The 14,723-nt window shown below is 37.7% G+C and overlaps 1 non-coding gene across 1 annotated transcript; it reads left to right on the top strand.

The window, feature by feature from the left end:
* The first annotated feature begins 7,375 nt into the window (after window positions 1-7,375).
* LOC112780646 (small nucleolar RNA R71) lies at window positions 7,376-7,483 on the top strand. Its single transcript, XR_003191468.1, has one exon. It is a non-coding gene; the product is annotated as a small nucleolar RNA R71 (small nucleolar RNA).
* The last annotated feature ends 7,240 nt before the right edge of the window (window positions 7,484-14,723 follow it).

Here is a 14,723-nt window from a genome sequence, read left to right as displayed (position 1 = left end):
CAACAAAATAACGAGTGGATATGGATAATTGTGCTGAGTGGATATGGATAATTGTGTTTTCAAATTCTATTTCTCTTTGCTATTTTAGGTGAAAGTTGAGCAAAACTGGTTTGATCGAAATGCTAACTCAGTTGAATTAGTTACTTATGGCTGCTCGCATTTTTTTTAAATAAGTAGGTTCACATAATTGATCTAGATTCTAAGATCAACAAGGTTTTGTCATGTTTAAGGTACGAGAACTTTGATCTCAATGGCTAGAAACTACGATGTTTAGGATAGGTAGTTAGAAAGATTAACAATTCTGAGATCCAGATCATGTTTAAACATTTTAAATATAATATTATGAATTTAATCTGATGGTATGTAATCATGTTGTCTGTCGTATGCTATGCTTTTACTAGTCTGGTGTGGTGCTGCCAAAATATTTAAGTATTTCTCTAATATCAGTAATTAGTGGTGCTGTTTCAATGGTTACAAGGTCGACTAGTTTAGGAATTAGATAAACCAGGGTCTGTTTTATGGTTATCTTGTATGGCATTAAAGATATCAAAACCTTTGCTCCTGAAGGCTAATGAGTTCAAGTGTGTGAATACTTTTATTTCTCAAAGAAAGAACACATTGCAACTGTGCTTAACAACTGTATAATTGTCAGTGTGATGTGTACATATGGAAGTATAGTCATTGTTGTCTTAGCCAACACATGGTTCAATGATTAACAGAACAATGTATTTTATTCAATTTGCTTCCAGAGTTGGCGTGTTTGGAGAGTCTTGAGATTTCTTGGAGTAAAGTCACTAATTTTAGCATCAGCTTTCTAAAAGGCACTTTCCGTTTCCTTGTATTTTTGTGGTGTTTTAGAACAATCAGGATTTTTTATTTTATAGGTTCAACCTAGCATTTTCATCTTCTTCCATGGATTTTTCTTTGTTTTCTGTTTTTATGTGAATATATGGTTATAATTCTGAATGTAGCTATCAACCAATCAGTTCGTCTTTTCTGTGGAAAAATTTCAGTTATATATCCAATCTTCCTTGTGCTTCATTTCTTTGATGTAGACTTCTGTTGTATAAATCATTCTTGGAAAATTCTTTTTGTTTTTTCATTTGTCCTTGTAATTTCTGTAGTTGATATTGCTTATGTTAGTCAGTAGACATGTTGCAGTGTGAACTATAAACAGTACCGATATACAATACTAGCATCTTAGCTTGCCAGTTTGAACAGAATTCTTGAGTTTCAGTATTTCATAATTATCTATGCTTCATTAATTTTCGATGATGTCCTGGTTCATTTCAGGGTTACAAAAGCTTTCCTTACTAAACTTGGAAGGGTGCCTTGTAACAGCTGCATGCTTGGATTCTCTTGCAGGTTTAATTGCTTGATATACTTTTATGCTTACTATGTTGCTGATCTAGAAAATTGGTCGCTGGTACACGGAATTGTGATCACACTTTTCACAACTCCGGTACAACTAACCAGCAAGTGCACTGAGTCGTCCAAGTAATAAAATCTTACGCGAGTAAGGGTCGATCCCACAGAGATTGCCGGCTTGAAGCAAGCTATGGTCATCCTGTAAATCTTAGTCAGGCGGATTCAATTAGTTATGAGTTTTGATAATTGAAAGATAAATAAAACGTAAATTAAAATAAAGATACTTATGTAATTCATTGGAGGGAATTTCAGATAAGCGTTTAGAGATGCTTTGTTGCTTCTGAACATCTGCTTTCCTATTGTCTTCATCCAATCATGCATGCTCCCTTCCATGGCAAGCTGTATGTTGGTGGATCACCGTTTTTCAATGGCTACCATACGTCCTCTCAGTGAAAATGGTCCAGGTACGGTTTCTGTATGGCTAATCAACTGTCGGATCTCTCGTCTCGGATGAAAAATACCAGACACAGCTACCGCACGGCTAATCATCTGTCGGTTCTCACTTGTATCGGAATAGAATCTCTCTATCCTTTTGCACACTGTCACTGTGCCCAACATTCGTGAGTTTGAAGCTCGTCACAGTCATCCCATCCCAGATCCTACTCGGAATACCACAGATAAGGTTTAGACTTTTCGGATCTCAGGAATGCTGCCAATTGGTTCTAGCCTCTACCACGAAGGTTCTAATCTCACGGATTCGAATGCTCTGTTGTCAGAAGAGACAAGTCAAATCCGTGGATCAGAGACCCAAGAGATTATACTCCGGCTGTCGTCCAATGACTACGTTGAACATCATGTAGACCGCTTGTGGTTGTCAGGCACGTGGATCTTGGCTAAGCGAGTAACGAAGATAGTGGGTGATTGTCACGGGTCACCCCTTGATTCTGACTTAACTGAATTAAGTACGAGAGTATATCTTGGAGAAGAAGTAAGCATGAATTGAAAGAGAAACAATAGTACTTGCATTAATTCATGAAGAACAGCAGAGCTCCGCACCTTAATCTATAAGGTGTAGAAACTCCACCGTAGTAAATACATAAGAGAAAAAGGTCTAGGCATGGCCGAATGGCCAGCCTCCCAAATGTAACATAAAGTGAAAAGAGGTTCACCCCCCCCCTTTTACAATAGTAAAAAGTGCTATTTATACTAAACTAATTACTAAGGATTACAGAAAATAAGTAACTAAGTGCAGATAGTGCAGAAATCCACTTTCGGGGCCCACTTGGTGTGTGCTTGGGCTGAGCATTGAGCTTTACACGTGCATAGGCCTTTTCTAGAGTTAAACGCCAGCTTGGATGCCAGTTTGGGTGTTTAACTCCAGTTCTGGTGCTAGTTCCGGCGTTTTACGCCAGAAAATGGTCTCTGGCTGGCGTTTAACGCCAGTTTGGGCCATCAAATCTCAGGCAAAGTATGGACTATTATACATTGCTGGAAAGCCCAAGATGTTAGCTTTCCAGCCCAATTAAGTACGCACTGATTGAACTTCTGTAGCTCCAGCAAAACGCATTTGAGTGCAGGGAGGTCAGAATCCAACAGCATCTGCAGTCCTTTCTCACCCTCTGAATCAGATTTTTGCTCAGGTCCCTCAATTTCAGCCAGAAAATACCTGAAATTACAGAAACACACACAAACTCATAGTAAAGTCCAAAAATGTGATTTTTGCATAAAAAAATATACTAAAAAGTAACTAAAACATATTAAAAACTATGTAAAAATAATGTCAAAAAGCGTATAAATTATCCGCTCATCACAACACCAAACTTAAATTGTTGCTTGTCCCCAAGCAACTAAAAATAAAATAGGATAAAAAGAAGAGAAATACAATAAATTTCAAAATATCAATGAAGATTAGTTCCAATTAGATGAGCGGGACTAGTAGCTTTTTGCTTCTGAACAGTTTTGGCATCTCACTTTATCCTTTGAAGTTTAGAATGATTGGCATCCATAGGAACTCAGAATTTAGATAGTGTTATTGATTCTCCTAGTTTAGTATGTTGATTCTTAAACACAGCTACTTTATGAGTCTTGGCCATGACCCTTAGCATTTTGTTTTCCAATATTACCACCGGATACATAAATGCCACGGACACATAACTGGGTGAACCTTTTCAGATTGTGACTCAGCTTTGCTAGAGTCCCCAGTTAGAGGTGCCCAGAGTTCTTAAGCACACTCTTTTTGCTTTGGATCACGACTTTTACTACTCAGTCTCAAGCTTTTCACTTGGACCTTCATGATACAAGCACATGGTTAGGTACAGCTTGATTTAGTCGCTTAGGCCAGGATTTTATTCCTTTGGGCCTTCCTATCCATTAATGCTCAAAGCCTTGGATCCTTTTTACCCTTGCCTTTTAGTTTAAAGGGTTATTGGCTTTTTGCTCTTGCCTTTTGGTTTAAAGAGCTATTGGCTTTTTCTCCTTGCTTTTTCTTTTTCTTTCTTTTTCTTTATTTTTTGCCATTTTTTTCGCAAGCTTTGTGTTTTTCACTGCTTTTTCTTGCTTCAAGAATCAATTTTATGATTTTTCAGATTATTAATAACATTTCTCTTTTTTCATTATTCTTTCAAGAGCCAACAATTTTAACATTCATAAACTTCACTATAAAAAATATGCACTGTTCAAGCATTCATTCAGAAAACAAAAAGTATTGCCACCACATCAAAATAATTAAACTATTTTCAAGATAGAATTCGAAATTCATGTACTTCTTTTTCTTTTTCAGAAAATATTTTTCATTTAAGAAAGGTGAAAGATTCATGGAACATTCATATCTTTAAGACATAGACACTAAACACTAATGATCATGTAATGAAGACACAAACATAGTCAAAACATAAAGCATAAAAACCGAAAACAGAAAAGAAAATAAACAAGGAGATTAAAGAACGGGTCCACCTTAGTGATGGTGGCTTCTTCTTCCTCTTAAAGAACCAATGGAGTTCTTGAGCTCCTCTATGTCTCTTCCTTGCCTTTGTTGCTCCTCTCTCATGGCATTTTGGTCCTCTCTAATTTCATGGAGGATAATGGAGTGCTCTTGGTGCTCCATTCTTAGTTGCTCCATGTTGGAACTCAATTCTCCTAAAGAGGTGTTGAGTTGCTCCCAATAGTTGTGTGGAGGGAAATGCATCCCTTGAGGCATCTCAGGAATTTCTTGATGAGGGACTTCCTCATGCTCTTGTTGAGGTCCATGAGTGGACTCTCTTGTTTGCTCCATCCTCTTTCTAGTGATGGACTTTTGAGATGAATCTCTCCATCTCCTATGACTCGGAGTTGGAAGCAACTACCTTCCCTTTCCTCTTCCTAGAGGTTTCTCCGGCCTTAGGTGCCATTAATGGTTATGGAAAAATAAAAAGCAGAGCTTTTTCCCACACCAAACTTAAAAGGTTTGCTCGTCCTCGAGCAAAAGAAGAAAGAAAGGAGGAGAAGAAGAAGAAATGGAGGAGATAGAGGGGTGTTTTGAATTCGGCCAAGGGGGGTTTAAGTGTTTATGATGTGTAAAATTGAAGGTGGTAAGGAGGGGTATTTATAGGGTAAGAGAGAGAGGGAATTCGTGTAAGAAGGGGTTGGGTTTGGGAGGAAAATGTTTTGAATTTAAATGGTGAGGTAGGTAGGATTTTATGATGGGTTTTTGGGGAATAGTGGATGGATGTGAGTGGTGAAGAGATTATGGGAAAGAGGGTAGGACTTGATAGGTGAATGGTGTTTGGGGAATAGGTATTGATGTGATTGGTCAAGGGTATTTGGAGAAGAGTGTTATGAAAAGGTGTGAAGAGGAGAGAGAGAGAGTTGGGGTAGGTGGGGAACCTGTGGGGTCCACAGATCCTGATGTGTCAAGGAATTCTGGTCCCTGCACCTTTCTGGCATTTAACCACCCCTGGACAGCCCTTTCTGGCGTTTAACGCCAGCTCTGCTGCCTTTCCTGGCGTTAAACGCCAGGTTGATGCCCCTTTTTGGCGTTTAACGCCAGCCAGACACCCTTTTCTGGCATTAAACGCCAGTCTGTCTACCAATTCTGGCGTTTAACGCCCAAAATGCTGCCAGACTGGGTGTTAAACGCCCATTCTGCTATCCTTACTAGCATTCAAACGCCAGTAAGCCTGTCCTCCGGAGTGTGCTATTTTTGATACTATTTTTTTTATTCTGCTTTAATTCTGCAGCTATTTTTGTGACTCCACATGATCATCAACCTAAAGAAAACATAACATGGCAATGGAAAACAAATGTCTATAAAAAATAAATATAATTAAATAACATTGGGTTGCCTCCCAATAAGCCCTTCTTTAATGTCAATAGCTTGACAGTGAGCTCTTAGAGAGCTTCACAGACACTCAGAGCGTGATGGTGGCCTCCCAACACCAAACTTAGAGTTTGAATGTGGGGGCTCTGCTTGACTCTGTATTGAGAGAAGCTTTTCATGCTTCCTCCCCATGGTTACAGAAGAAGATCCTTGAGCCTTAAACACAAGGTAGTCCTCATTCAATTGAAGGACTAACTCTCCTCTGTCCACATCAATCACAGCCCTTGCTGTGGCTAGGAAGGGTCTTCCAAGGATGATGGATTCATCCTCATCCTTCCCAGTGTCTAGGATTATGAAGTCAGCAGGGATGTAAAGGCCTTCAACCTTCACTAAGACATCCTCTACAAGTCCATAAGCCTGTTTCATTGATTTGTCTGCCATCTCTAATGAGATTCTTGCAGCTTGTACCTCAAAGATCCCTAGTTTTTCCATTACAGAGAGTGGCATGAGATTTATACCTGACTCCGTATCACACAGAGCCTTCTCAAAGGTTATGGTGCTTATGGTACAAGGTATTAAGAACCTTCCAGGATCCGGTTTCTTCTGAGGTAATTTCTGCTGAACCAAGGCATTCAATTCATTGATGAGCAATGGAGGTTCATCCTCCTAAGTCTCATTACCAAATAACTTGGCATTCAGCTTCATGATTGCTCCTAGATACCGAGCAACTTTCTCTTCAACGATATCTTCATCCTCTTCAGAGGAAGAATACTTATCAGAGCTCATGAATGGCAACAGTAAGTTCAGTAGAATCTCTATGGTCTCTGTATGAGCCTCGGATTCCTTTGGTTCCTCATTAGGGAACTCCTTAGTGGTCAGTGGACATCCATTGAGGTCTTCCTCACTGGAAATCACTGCCTCTTCCTCCTCTATAGGTTCGGCCACTTTGGATATATTGATGCCCTTGCACTCTTTCTTTAGATTCTCTTCTGTATTGCTTGAGAGAGTACTATGAGGGATTTCAGTAACTCTTTTACTCAGCTGACCCACTTGTGCCTCCAAATTTCTGATGGACGACCTTGTTTCAGTCATGAAACTGAGAGTGGTCTTAGATAGATCAGAGACTATGGTTGCTAAGTCAGAGAGGTTCTACTTAGAATTCTCTGTCTGTTGCTAAGAAAATGATGGAAAAGGCTTGCTATTGCTAAACCTATTTATCCCACCATTATTATTATTGAAGCCTTATTGAGGCTTCTGTTGATTCTTCCATGAGAAATTTGGATGATTTCTCCATGAAGGATTATAGGTGTTTTCATAGGATTCTCCCATGTAATTTACCTCTTCCATTGCAAGATTCTCAGTGTCATAAGCTTCTCCTTCAGAGGAGGCTTCTTTAGTACTGCCAGATGCAACTTGTAATCCAGTCAGATTCTGAGAAATCATATTGACTTGCTGAGTCAATATTTTGTTCTGAGCCAATATGGCATTCAGAGTATCAATCTCAAGAACTTCTTTCTTCTGAGTCATCCCATTATTCATAGGATTTCTTTCAGAAGTATACATGAACTGGTTATTTGCAACCATTTCAATGAGTTCCTGGGCTTCTGCAGGTGTTTTCTTCAGATGAAGAGATCCACCAGCAGAGTGGTCGAATGACATCTTGGATAATTCAGACAGACCATCATAGAATATACATAAGATGCTCCATTCTGAAAGCATGTCAGAAGGACACCTTCTGATCAATTGCTTGTATCTTTCCCAAGCTTCATAGAAGGATTCACCTTCCTTCTGTCTGAAGGTTTGGACTTCCACTCTAAGCTTGCTCATCTTTTGAGGTGGAAAGAATTTGGCCAAGAAAGCATTGACCAACTTTTCCCAAGAGTTCAGGCTTTCTCTAGGTTGTGAGTCCAACCATATCCTAGCTCTGTCTCTTACAGCAAAGGGGAAAATCATAAGTCTGTAGACCTCGGGATCAACCCCATTGGTCTTAACAGTGTCACAGATTTGCAAGAATTTAGCTAAAAACTTATGAGGATCTTCCAATGGAAGTCCATGAAACTTGCAATTCTGCTGCATTAGAGAAACTAATTGAGGCTTAAGCTCAAAGTTGTTTGCTCCAATGGCAAAAATTGAGATGCTTCTTCCATAGAAGTTGAAAGTTGGTGCAGTAAAGTCACCAAGCACCTTCCTTCCATCTCCACCATTGTTCTCAGGTTCGGCTGCCATGTCTACTTCTTTTTCGAAATTTTCTGTAAGGTCCTCTCCAGAGTGTTGTGCTTTAGCTTCTCTTAGCTTCCTCTTCAGAGTCCTTTCAGGTTCAGGGTCAGTTTCAACAAGAATGTCCTTATCCTTGTTCCTGCTCATATGAAAAAGAAGAGAACAAAGAGAGTAGTGGAATCCTCTATGTCACAGTATAGAGATTCCTTTATGTGTCAGAGGAAAAGAAGAATAGAAGAATGGGGTAGAGAGAGAATAAGAAGAATTTGAACATAGAGAGAGGGAGAGGGTTCAAATTATTAGATGAGTAGAAGAGAAATGTTAGTAGATAAATAAAATAAATAGAAAGATATGAGAAAATGCATATAAAAAATAAGAAAAGACACAAAACAAGAAAATGTAAAGATCAAACAAAGAAAATCATCAAGAACAACTTGAAGATCATGAAGAACATAATGCATGAATTTTCGAAAATTTTAAGAAAATTAAAAAAATGCAATTGACACCAAACTTAAAATTTGACACAAGACTCAAACAAGAAACACAAAATTTTTTAGTCTTTATGATTTTATTAATTTTTTTTAATTTTTTTTTTGAAAATAAAAATAAAAAGCTTAAACATAAAATAAAATTACCCAATCTAAGCAACAAGATGGACCGTCAGTTGTCCAAACTCGAACAATCCCCGGCAACGGCGCCAAAAACTTGGTGCACGGAATTGTGATCACACTTTTCACAACTCTGGTACAACTAACCAGCAAGTGCACTGGGTCGTCCAAGTAATAAAACCTTACGCGAGTAAGGGTCGATCCCACGGAGATTGCCGGCTTGAAGCAAGCTATGGTCATCCTATAAATCTTAGTCAGGCGGATTCAATTGGTTATGAGTTTTGATAATTAAAAGATAAATAAAACGTAAATTAAAATAAAGATACTTATGTAATTCATTGGTGGAAATTTCAGATAAGTGTTTGGAGATGCTTTGTTGCTTCTGAACCTCTGCTTTCCTATTGTCTTCATCCAATCATGCGTGCTCCCTTCCATGGCAAGCTGTATGTTGGTGGATCACCGTTGTCAATGGCTACCATCCGTCCTCTCAGTGAAAATGGTCCAAGTACGGTTTCTGTACGGCTAATCAACTGTCGGATCTCTCATCTCGGATGAAAAATACCAGGCACAGCTACCGCACGGCTAATCATATGTCGGTTCTCACTTGTGTTGGAATAGGATCTCTCTATCCTTTTGCACACTGTCACTGCGCCCAACATTCATGAGTTTGAAGCTCGTCATAGTCATCTTTTCCCAGATCCTACTCGGAATACCACAGATAAGGTTTAGACTTTCCGGATCTCAAGAATGCTGCCAATTGGTTCTAGCCTCTACCACGAAGGTTCTAATCTCACAGATTCGAATGCTCTGTTGTCAGGAGAGGCAAGTCAAATCCGTGGATCAGAGACCCAAGAGATTATACTTCGGCTGTCGTCCAATGACTACGTTGAACATCATGTAGACTGCTTGTGGTTGTCAGGCACGCGGATCTTGGCTAAGCGAGTAACGAAGATAGTGGGTGATTGTCACGGGTCACCCCTTCACTTTGAATTAATTGAATTAAGTACGAGAGTATATCTTGGAGAAGAAGTAAGCATGAATTGAAAGAGAAACAATAGTACTTGCATTAATTCATGAAGAATAGCAGAGCTCCGCACCTTAATCTATGAGGTGTAGAAACTCCACCGTAGTAAATACATAAGAGAAAAAGGTCTAGGCATGGCCGAATGGCCAGCCTCCCAAATGTAACATAAAAGTGAAAAGAGGTTCACCCCCCCTTTTACAATAGTAAAAAGTGCTATTTATACTAAACTAGTTACTAAGGATTACAGAAAATAAGTAACTAAGTGCAGATAGTGCAGAAATCCACTTTCGAGGCCCACTTGGTGTGTGCTTGGGCTGAGCATTGAGCTTTACATGTTCATAGGCTTTTTCTAGAGTTAAACTCCAGCTTGGATGCCAGTTTGGGCGTTTAACTCCAGTTCTGGTGCCAGTTCCGGCGTTTTACGCCAAAAAAGGGTCTCTGGCCGGCATTTAACGCCAGTTTAGGCCATCAAATCTCGGACAAAGTATAGATTATTATACATTTCTGGAAAGCCCAAGATGTTATCTTTCCAGCCCAATTGAGAACGCACCAATTGGACTTTTGTAGCTCCAGAAAAATGCGTTTGAGTGCAGGAAGGTCAGAATCCAACAGTAGGGGTGTTCGCTGTGCGATTTGGTTCGGTTTTTTAGAGAAAAGTCATCCGATCCAATCGTTTAATTTAACTGCGGTTCGGTTTGGTTCGGTTTTTTTTCGAGATCATCCGAACCAAACCAAACCAATTAAATTTGGTTTGGTTTAGTTCGGTTTGTTCGGTTTTTTCAATCGATTAAAAAAATGTCATACTATTTCACAAAGCCATAACATATAAAAGTAAAACTACATCCACAAGAGTAAAAAAGGTCTTAATACAATGAAATTCAACGATAAAAGAAATTATAATACCACAACTAAAATTATTAAAAGTTTAATAGTCTATACAATAAAAGATAAAAATAAATTTTCAGCAAAAGACAATCATGTTTTGGTGTTCTCTCCTGCAAAACTGCAAAACTGCAAAACATCTTTAAGCAAATCAACCTGAAATAATAATAATAATAATAATAATAATAATAATAATAATAATAATAATATAGCACCAGTGATTAACACAGATTGAGGAGATGCTATCTTTTACAATGGTACCTTTGTTAACAAGACAATTATTTTTAATAGTGATAATGCAGATGAAATAGAATGCAGAATAAATTTAAACTAATAATATCTCCTTTCAAATGCACCTTCAAATTTAGTTAGCACATTCAATTAGAAAAGGATTCAAGTGCTCAACACAAAAAAATATCAAATTCAAGCAAGCTCATATAAAACTTTCTGTCCGTATATCAAGTTGGATGATTTAGAGTCTGGGTCTAAAGGGATATTTCTGATATAGGCTGCATGAGTTTGAGTTAACTTTAGGTAACAAATCTTGCTTTATAATATGCATTTCTTGAATACTTCTGTTTTAATTTTTGTATTTTAATGTTTTAAGTTGAATTTTTCTGCATTATAGTTGAAAGTATAGTGACATACTGCTGATCTTAACATGTCATAATCTACACTCATAATTAGCATGATATATAATAAACAACCAAATAATTAAGGGCATGCACAAATAAAGAATCAAATCTCTCATATACACATGTAAATCTTAACATCTGCATTGACTTTTTAGCCCTGTATAAAACACACACACTTATGTAAAATGTTTTAAGAACCAGCCTGCAACAACATGACATGACCTGATTCATGGAAAGCTTGCTCATTACCAGGTTGAAAAAATAGATATATTATTAGAAAAATCCTAACAATTACTACAATAAACTCTAACAACACTTATAACTTGGAGTAGAATGATATTCTCCACACAATCTATCCACGGTAAACAAATTTAGAAATTTATTAAACAACCAACAACAATACCAACAAAAGTAATTCATACCATACAAATTCAAAATCCTGTTCTTATTATTCAAATTTAGCTGACCATACTGATTTCAATCTAACCCTATAAAGATCCAGAAGCTCCAAAACATACTAAATCACTTCAAAAGCAATTTGGTAATACAACACTCAACAAAATAGCAAAACAAAACACAACAGAGGCAGTTTCAGTAATTCAACAGCACAAAACAAACACTAGAAGCAGTTGAAGCAATTGGAGATGAAGTAATGAACAAGAAACAGAACATCAATTCCAGTCAAGTTACATACCTGACTCGGTGGCTCGGGCTCCATATCTGACTTGAAACAGTGCTATGTGTCCGCTGGGTGAGTGGGTGGTGCTGGGTCCGACTTGCGAGGATGTTGCTAGGTGTCGGGTTCTCTGTGCTACTGGAGTACTGGGTGCGACTTGCAAGTTGCGAGGAAGGTCCTGGGCATCTGGGCGCTGGGATCTGGCTGTGTGCTGGGCTGCTCTGTCCGCGAGGAGGTCCTGGAAGCAGTGGAAGGGTGGCGCTGCGAGGAAGGTCGGCAGCGCAGCGAGGTAGTGGGAGGAACGATCCCTCGCCGGCGCTGAGAGGTGCAGAGAGCGAGGCTGTGCTGAGACCTAGGGAGAGAGCGGCTAGGTTTCGTTCTTCGTTTGGGGGTGGGGCTTGGGGATTGCTTGGGGTAGGCTAGGTTACGTGCATTTAGGGGTGGAGTGGGCTTGGTTTTTTTTAGGGTTTTTTTTATCTTCCCGGTTCGGTTCCGTTCGGTTGGGGTTTCCAATGTCAGAACCGAAAACCGAACCGAACCGCAACAAAAATAGCAAAACATATTTTTTCAGTTTTTTTTTTGTTTTCGGTTTTTCGGCTCGGTTGGTCGGTTTAGTTCGGTCTGGATCGGTTTTGAACACCCCTATCTAACAGCATCTGCAGTCCTTTCTCAGCCTCTGAATCAGATTTTTGCTCAGGTCCCTCAATTTTAGCCAGAAAATACTTGAAATTATAGAAAAACACACAAACTCATAGTAAAGTCCAAAAATGTAATTTTTGCATAAAAACTATAAAAATATACTAAAAAGTTACTAAAACATATTAAAAACTATGTAAAAACAATGCCAAAAAGCGTATAAATTATCCATTCATCAGTCGCTTTATTATATTCCCTAAAAACAATACAACTATACAACTACTAAACCTATAAACCAGCCAACATATTTAAGGATATCCTGAAGTGGTGCTATTGTGAGAATGGTTGAATTCTTGTCTTCTCTCTCTTGATAACTCTGCATCACCCTCCAAAATGATACTTCTGCACCCCACATTCCAAGCAAATAATAAACCCTCCTGTTCATGGTTCTTCATTTTATATGTAGGTTTGATTTGTTCTTGTACATAATAAACATAAGAAATAACCGGTACCAAACCTGCTTTGTATTTTAATATCTAATTTTAACACATTTTCTTTATCTAAGGTAAAAAAATGTACTAAGGAAATAGGAAAAAAAATAAATAACTTAAAAAAGAAAAAGGAAAGAGAGACGATTAGTTTAACTTTTTGTAACAGAAATGGGGCCAAATAGCCATGAGTAGCTCAATTAGAAGTATTACTGTAGTAGCCCAATTAGTTGTAGCATGCTTTGGAAGTCTACAAAACTATTTTTCTTAAAGAAAAAATGAAAAAGAAAGAAGAAAGAAGCAGCTTTGAGAGGGACAAATGTTTTGAACAAATTTTCATGATAGGGTTAGAATACAGATAGTATAATTTAATCAGTTTTTACAACACCAACATAATGTTATCTTTTTATCAAAATGACCCCAAATAATACATATTTACAATATTTACTTGCTAGGCGTTGAAAACTTGGTAAAAATTATTTGGGTATAAGAACCTTTATCTATAATACAAAGGCATTTTGTATGATAACTAGAAAGAAGTGGTTTATACTTTATACCAAGAATAATCTATTCAAGATGACCATAGAATAAAAAACAATTTTTTTTCTTCTTTTTTAATTTATTTATAGGAACTAACAAGTAACAATTACTTCTTGCACTTGACATAAATTGGGGGGATTGGGAATATGACATTAGTAAAGAAAATCAATGAGTAAGGTACAAGTCTCATTAGGGAACTGAAATCTTCTATCCCATTTTCCTGTCTCCTTAGTTCCTTCAATAAAAATCTAACACCTGTAAAATCATGAGACCTCCCTTTTTCTTCTATTTTAAGATTCTCAAACCCAACATCTTTAAAATCATTCACACAGAAAAATGCGATAGAAGATTTGAGTTCCCAACTACAAGCACCTTGTTCATCAAAATTGCACTATACAAGTTCCACTTTTTTCAATATATAGATTTGTTCACCACCAGAACCTAGTACTTACAAGGCTATACTAAAAAGATAACTACCACCCTAAACTCAAAAATTGGAGGAAAAAATAGAATGTGTAACCACCTAATCACAATCTCTTAAAACCATTCTAGCAACCCCTCATACTAAACACAACTATGGCAAATCAATTTAACGACTTTATTTCATCCTTTCATGAAAAAATGAAATGCCTCGCACAAAACTATGGCAATCATTCATGTGCTCATATTTATTTGAATCTGTTGTATTTTGGTTTTCAAAAGAAAGACCATAGAAAGTTAATAAGTCAGAAAATTTTTTTCCGTAACTCTTGGTTGTCATATAAATAACATTCTTATGCACTAATAGTTCTTAGGTTTCATAGAATTTGATTGACCGATAATTTTAATCATAAAAAATTGAGTTCATTTTTCCTATTCCATTCTCCTAGCATTTATTTAGTACCTAACATGTTAAAATTTTAAGTTCAGTCATGGAGAATGATGGCAAAGAGTCATATAAGGATGGTGATCAATCTGAGGATTTAAGTGTTGAGTATAAGTGCAGTTCTGATGAAAGTGATAATATGGTGGATGTAACTGTAGATGAAGCAGAGGCATATATAATTAATGCTGATGGTTTTGAAAAGTTGATAACTGATTTGACCATCGAAGACATATGGGGACTGGTGTTTGATACAGAATCTCAAGTTTGTGAATTTTACGCCAAATATGCCAAGTGCTATGGATTTGTGTCCCGAAAAGACTTGAAGACGGTGGATGCTAATGGCAACATTAATACAAGACAGTTGGTTTGTAATAAAGCAGGAGAAAGACATTGGAAGCACCTTAAAAGGGACAATCGGCAAAGGGAGCATAAGAAAATTACTCGTGTCAACTGCAGGGCAAGGATTCGGTTCATTCGTCACTATAGAACG

Source organism: Arachis hypogaea, chromosome 19 (genome assembly GCF_003086295.3).
Source record: "Arachis hypogaea cultivar Tifrunner chromosome 19, arahy.Tifrunner.gnm2.J5K5, whole genome shotgun sequence".
In the NCBI taxonomy this organism is placed as follows: domain Eukaryota; kingdom Viridiplantae; phylum Streptophyta; class Magnoliopsida; order Fabales; family Fabaceae; genus Arachis; species Arachis hypogaea.
Note: the sequence above shows the minus strand (reverse complement) of the source record. Positions and strands in the feature narration are given on the sequence as shown.